We start from the raw sequence: 7225 nt of genomic DNA, 5'->3' as shown, positions 1-7225 counted from the left end.
GTGTAGCTAAAAGATTGGGGAATAACCTGGTGTATTTCGATGCTGAATAAAACAACCCCTGTTTCAGAAAAAAAATGTGTTGCATTACTTATTGAACTGCCCTCGTAAAAGAAATCCGCTAAATTTCGATTACGCCATAAGTCACACAAATCTGAAGGCTGTAAATTCGACTAAATACTTAGGGATTACAGTTACAGATACCGTAAATTGGAACTGTCACATAGATAATGTTGTGGGTAGAGCCAAACAAAGACTGCGATTCATTGGCAGAACACTTGAGAAGGTGCAACAGGTCTACTAAAGAGACTGCTTACACCACGCTTGTCCGCCCTATTCTGGAGTACTGCTGTGCGGTGCGGGATCGGCATTAGATGGGACTGACGGATGACATCGAAAAAGTACAAAGAGGGGCAGCTCGTTTTGTATTATCGCGAAGTAGGGGAGATAGTGCCACAGACATGAGACGTGCATTGGAGTGGCAATCATTAAAACATAGGCGTTTTTCGTTGCGACGGGATCTTCTCATGAAATTTCAATTGCCAGTGTTCTCATCCAGTTGCGAAAACATTCTATTGGCACCCACGTACATAGGGAGAGGTGATCATCACGATAAAATAGAAATCAGGGATCGCACAGAAAAATTTAAGTGCTCGTTTTCCGCACGAGAATGGAACGGTAGAGAGACAGCTTGAAGGTGGTTCATTGAACCCTCTGCCAGGCACTTTATTGTAAATAACAGAGTAATCACGTAGATGTAGATGTAGATGAGAAGGTATAAGGCAAACATAAACGAAGTACAACAAGGGTAATGAAATGCAGTGGAGTTCAATCAGAGAATTAGACAGTAAATGAGGAAATCAGACACCAAGGGCTGTAGATGAATTTCCCTGTTTGGGATAACGATACAACTGACGATGGCCGAAGTAGAGAGAATATAATATGCAGACTGGCAATAGCAAGAGAAGTTCTGAAAAAGACTAATTCATTAACATCGAATATAAATTTAAGGGTTAGGAAAGCTTTTACGAAGGCGTTTATCTGAATTGTAGGCTTGAACGGAATTGAGAGATGGACAATATGCGGGGCACACAAAAGGAAAATAGACGAGCAGCTTGAGTAACCAATGAAAAGGCACTGATTCGAATTAGGGAGAAAAGAAATTAATGACACAATTTGACTCAAACGATCAGTTGATAATACGCCCCGATGCACCAAGAAATCTCTGGTAATAGGGGTGGACGGTAGAAATTGTAGAAGGAGACCAACGTAGACAGTGAGCAGACACAGATGGTTGTTGGTTGTAGGAACTCTGCACATAGAAAGAAAAGACTTGCAGAGAATGAGCTAGCGCGAAGAGGTGCATTAAAGAAGTTTTCGGACTGAAGATCAGAACAACAACAACAACGTCAGAGGTAAGATTTTGGCACACGAGAGGAATTTCAATAAGAGTGGTAAATATTTCAGAAGATGACTGTATGCTTAATTTTTGCTAAAACATTCGGACAAGCATGTGACTGCATTGACTTACAAGCGTACAGTTTTGATAGGGTAAGCGTCCCAGGTAGCACCTCCATTCCTAGTCTCGAACTCACCTGTAGTGAAGGCAATATGAAGACCACCTTTCATTTCATATGGTCGTCTTCGGTGTTCGTGGTATCATCACTCACCCTTCTTCAGCTTCTTATCAGTGATGAAGTTGGCCACTTTATAAGCTGTATTCATCTTCAATTTCACCTCCATTCCGGCTGGGGAAAAACCAGGTATGTAAGACCAAATCTTTCCTCTGATGGTACCATTTGAAAACGCACTAAATAAGGAAGTCAGTGCTATAAAATAAAGAAAGCTGTTTATTTTCAAGCTCACTTCCTTTTGCTTTTTGGTGAGCGAACCAAACGAGCTATGTAGATAACAACGCCCATTATCACGCACTCACTGTCGCCTACAGGCCATATAACAACATTTTTAGCGTAGATTATGTCTCTTCACAATTCTCTTACCTCAATGTTATGTCATTTCTGAAGTGGTTACCTAGTCTCCTTCTCTGTCCGATACTGCATCCAACTACACTTCACTCAGGAAATCAGTAGCTGACCAGCTCCTTAAGAAGTTGCTAGGAGATTTTAATAATTATAAGGAAAAACATCTGGTCATGGACTGACAAGAAACGCTTCTCGACTACATGAAAACTGCCATTAAAAATCGCAAGCAAGTTAGGGGAAGGAAGCAAAAAGTAGCAAATTCTTCGAACGTTGATAACCCCGAAGGAATACTTAGAGTGTCCTACTCAGATGTCTGTCTCAACATGAATGCGGCTAGGAGACAAACTAGGTGCGTGTTTCATCATGTGAAACTCTCGAACCATTTCAGTCGATCAGGAGTGGGTAATGTTCTCTTCCAGTTTCAACTTGAACCATGCAGTTTTCGATAACATCATTGCCGAAAGAACAAAATTGTTCCTGTGGTCTCAATAACATATTTGACATCACGTTTTGTGGAATTAGTTGGTTTGAAATAAATGTGTCATAAATTCGACTGAGCTGTTAACAACTATGAACAGTAGGACTGAAAATAATGAATGATAAAACTTTGGTTGTTCTTCTCTTACATCAAACAATTTCTCTACAATATTTTGTTACAGTTCCTGGATTTAGTCAATATGCGTTACACTGCTTTCAAAAGTTTTTAAATTCTTCCAATATATGTATTAAACCTTCTCTGTGTAGTCGTTTGAATTTAATTTGCAACATGAAACATACGAATCATTTATTTTACAATGGTAGGTGTACTGAACTAGCAATTCTTATAACAAGTGCTCCCAATTTTGGTTGGCAGACGGTGTTAGGAATGGGAATATTGGAATTAGGAACACTTTTACGAAGATCTCCACATTCAATTTCTCTGAACTCGACTAAATAATTTCATATAGGGGAGGATTAGGAGGAAATGGATCCCTAGAAACCGAAGTAGGAGAATTATTTGTGATATTTATTGAGTTCCCTATTTCATCTGTCATAATAGGTGGGAGAAACGACAAAAATATTTGATATAGACTGGATTTTGGAGATTCATTCAAAAACTTCGTAAGACTGAAACAAATGATTAGCACTTGTTACTCGTAATTGAGGTGAGACAGCAGATTCGAGGTGACGATGTGCGATAATAGAATTTTCATAATAGTGCATTCACTTACACACACTTACTAGAGCGTCGGTTTCTGCTTACCGTTTGTGCAAATATAAATGTCTTGCTACTTGTGAGAAGTGCTGTAAATGGTTTCCTAATTGTAAAGTATCGGGCCCAAGATACATTCTTTTACAAACTTGGTGTTCTGCAAACTACTTCAGAACGTAGACTGAAGGAGAAGACATGCTTACATTGGCAAAAAGTTTTCCTGCAACAAACTCATGAAAATTCCAAGACATGTTGTAAGACCACAGAAAATGTGGCCATCATTACGTGATCATGATTTCTATCCTTTTCCTAGTAATCTACGTAGCTCGACGGTTCCTTTTTAGTTTTAAGTACCTCAACTGTCTGTCTGTTTGTCAGTTTGTTAAGAGGATTTCAAACTGAAATTCATGTCACATAGCAAGGTATGCAGTCTCCTGGCGGTGTAAAAAGAATTTAAGCTTGTAAGCCAATGCAATCAAACGGTACTGCCATGTATGCCACATATTTCGATAGTTTCGTACTCACAAACTCACTCATCAAAGGGATGCCTGAAATGGTCAGGGAGGAGAGACAGTGGTCTGAATATGTTTCATATCAGTGCACACTCCACTGTAGAGTGAAAATTTCATTCTGAATATGGTTAATTAAATAAAAAAATTAAATGTAAGAACTTTGAATGCCTAGACCGCAATTTTCGTATCCCAATTAAAGTTCGGTAACTAGCTTCGGTTGCTATCTGCAACCATCCTCAGATCGTTCAAAATACAGGGTTATTACAAATGATTGAAGCGATTTCACAGCTCTACAATAACTTTATTATTTGATATATTTTCACAATGCTTTGCACACACATACAAAAACTCAAAAAGTTTTTTTAGGCATTCACAAATGTTCGATATGTGCCCCTTTAGTGATTCGGCAGACATCAAGCCGATAATCAAGTTCCTCCCACACTTGGCGCAGCATGTCCCCATCAATGAGTTCGAAAGCATCGTTGATGCGAGCTCGCAGTTCTGGCACGTTTCTTGGTAGAGGAGGTTTAAACACTGAATCTTTCACATAACCCCACAGAAAGAAATAGCATGGGGTTAAGTTGGGAGAGCTTGGAGGCCGTGACATGAATTGCTGATCATGATCTCCACCAAAACCGATCCATCGGTTTTCCAATCTCCTGTTTAAGAAATGCCGAACATCATGATGGAAGTGCGGTGGAGCACCATCCTGTTGAAAGATGAAGTCGGCGCTGTCGGTCTCCAGTTGTGGCATGAGCCAATTTTCCAGCATGTCCAGATACACGTGTCCTGTAACGTTTTTTTCGCAGAAGAAAAAGGGGCCGTAAACTTCAAACCGTGAGACTGCACAAAACACGTCAACTTTTGGTGAATTGCGAATTTGCTGCACGAATGCGTGAGGATTCTCTACCGCCCAGAATCGCACATTGTGTCTGTTTACTTCGCCATTAAGAAAAAATGTTGCTTCATCACTGAAAACAAGTTTCGCACTGAACGCATCCTCTTCCATGAGCTGTTGCAACCGCGCCGAAAATTCAAAGCGTTTGACTTTGTCATCGGGTGTCAGGGCTTGTAGCAATTGTAAACGGCAAGGCTTCTGCTTTAGCGTTTTCCGTAAGATTTTCCAAACCGTCGGCTGTGATACGTTTAGCTCCCTGCTTGCGTTATTCGTCGACTTCCGCGGGCTACGCGTGGAACTTGCCCGCACGCGTTCAACCGTTTCTTCGCTCACTGTAGGCCGACCCGTTGATTTCCCCTTACAGAGTCATCCAGAAGCTTTAAACTGCGCATACCATCGCCGAATGAAGTTGGCAGTTGGTGGATCTTTGTTGAACTTCGTCCTGAAGTGACGTTGCACTGTTATGACTGACTGATGTGAGTGCATTTCAAGCACGCCATTTTGTCTCACTGCGCTCTCGAGCGCTCTGGCAGCAGAAACCTGAAGTGCGGCTTCAGCCGAACAAAACATTATGAGTTTTTCTACGTATCTGTAGTGTGTCGTGACCATATGTCAATGAATGGAGCTACAGTCAATTTATGAAATCGCTTCAATCATTTGTAATAGCCCTGTATATAAAGGCAGTGTATAAGCATTGGAAAGCATCGTTAGCTGTAGTGAAACAGCAACATGCATTCGTAAGTACCAAAACAATAACGGTACGTAGTTGAAACCATCCCCGTGAGCAAGCCAATTTGTAGACGGTAATTTCGCTCGTTGACGGTCGTATAGGAAATTGTCCAGTTTCATGAAAGGAAGTTGGATCAAAAGCCCATTACTTGCAATAGTTTAAAAGCTATTATCGTGAGAGCAATATAGGCAACGGTTCCAAAAAGTGTCAGCTGTTCCATAACCTCGCTTACACTAGGACGAGCCTTCGTGGCGTATAACGTGGTCATATTTATAAAATATGTACAATTTGAAGGATAATACGAGGACGCTGCACGCCACAGCTGACAGTTTTTGGGATCGTTGCATATACTGCTCTCACGAGAATACTGTTGTACTATGCAGTTAATGAGCTTCTGATCCAACTTCTGCTCACGAAACTGGACAGTTTCCTGTATGACCGTCAAACAGCGAAATTGTCATCTACAAACTAGCTTGCTCAAGGTGGCGTTTTCAACTACATACCATTATTGTTTTGAACTTAACGAATGTATGTTGTTGCATGACTACAACTAACAATACTTTCAATGCTTATTCACCACCTTTTCATGTTCTGAACGATCTGAATATGGTTGCAGATAGCAAACGAAACTAGTCACCGAACTTTAATTGATATAAGAAAACTGCGGTCTAGGCATTAGAAGTTTTTACTTTTAAAAATTTTTATTGAATAAATCACTCATGAAAACCAGTAGGTGAGTGTGGAGACATACTCACACTTGTCCGGTTTTTTAACTTTGTTTTTACTATGGATGACTGTTTATCGATCTTTTCCGATCATTGGATTCAATGACAGAGCAGGTTCCACCGCTGCAGTGACGCTTGTAGTTTATATTGCTAGTAATACGACACTCCACGTATCGTTCTTGGAGCACATTTTCAACTTAACCACTCTATACGGCAAATCCGTCCTTTATATGGCACTGAATAGCTTTATAAGATTGACGTGTGGACGTTTCCGGTGAGATGAATAGCGCTTGTTATGGACGAAGTTACTGTGGTTACAACACAAGGGTCACTAGGCTTTTGTTTCAGAATATTTCACTCGTCACATATCACGTCATGTAAATCCTCATTCTCTGGCCGACGAAGTGCTCAAAATTCCGTCTAAATCTATGTCGGTTTCAACTATTTAAGACTCAATTTTTTGCAGCTGCAGTTCGCATGAAAATGCTATGAGGCGACGCGGCCATTTGGATGCACTTCTAATAACTTTTCTTATACCTTGACCACACTTTTATTCTTCCAACAACCTTACGCGTTTCGACTTTCCGTCATTTTCAAAGGCAATGTTACGTTACTCATATAAATTTGGTCCTTGGATACATTGTTTCATGTCAACATTCTCGATCACGGGAGAAGTGATAATTTGTTTGCACTTGTATCGTGAGCCAGAATGTTGTCGTGATACAATGTATCAAACGAACACCTTTATATGACTGATATAACACTGTCTTTGAAAAATGACGGTAAGTCGAAACGCGTTACGTTCTTGAAAAAATAAAAGTGTGGTCAAGACATAAGAAAAGTTATTAAAAGTGCATTCAGTGTTTTGCTGTTATAAGTTATTCCTGTGTTTCTATACAGTAACTAATTTCTGTAGTGTAATCTTTTTTATGTTAACATACAGAGAGTTGTAGTTTCTTATCCACTGAAAATTGGAAACGTGTTTGTGCTAGAATGTTAACTCAAAACTGTCCAAACTCTCAGCTCCTAAAACATTTACCAGTACTCACATGACATAATGTAGGCTGTTATGGCTAGTCCAGACATAGCAGACGAATGTCCAAGAAATGTTGTAGTAACATTGTGATATCGAAGAAAAACCAAAAATTTGAAGTTAAGACGCCGTTTCCGTCAATTAAGAGACATCTGA

The sequence above is a fragment of the Schistocerca americana genome, chromosome 8, assembly GCF_021461395.2.
Source record: "Schistocerca americana isolate TAMUIC-IGC-003095 chromosome 8, iqSchAmer2.1, whole genome shotgun sequence".
NCBI lineage: Eukaryota > Metazoa > Arthropoda > Insecta > Orthoptera > Acrididae > Schistocerca > Schistocerca americana.
This window is presented reverse-complemented; position numbering follows the sequence as displayed.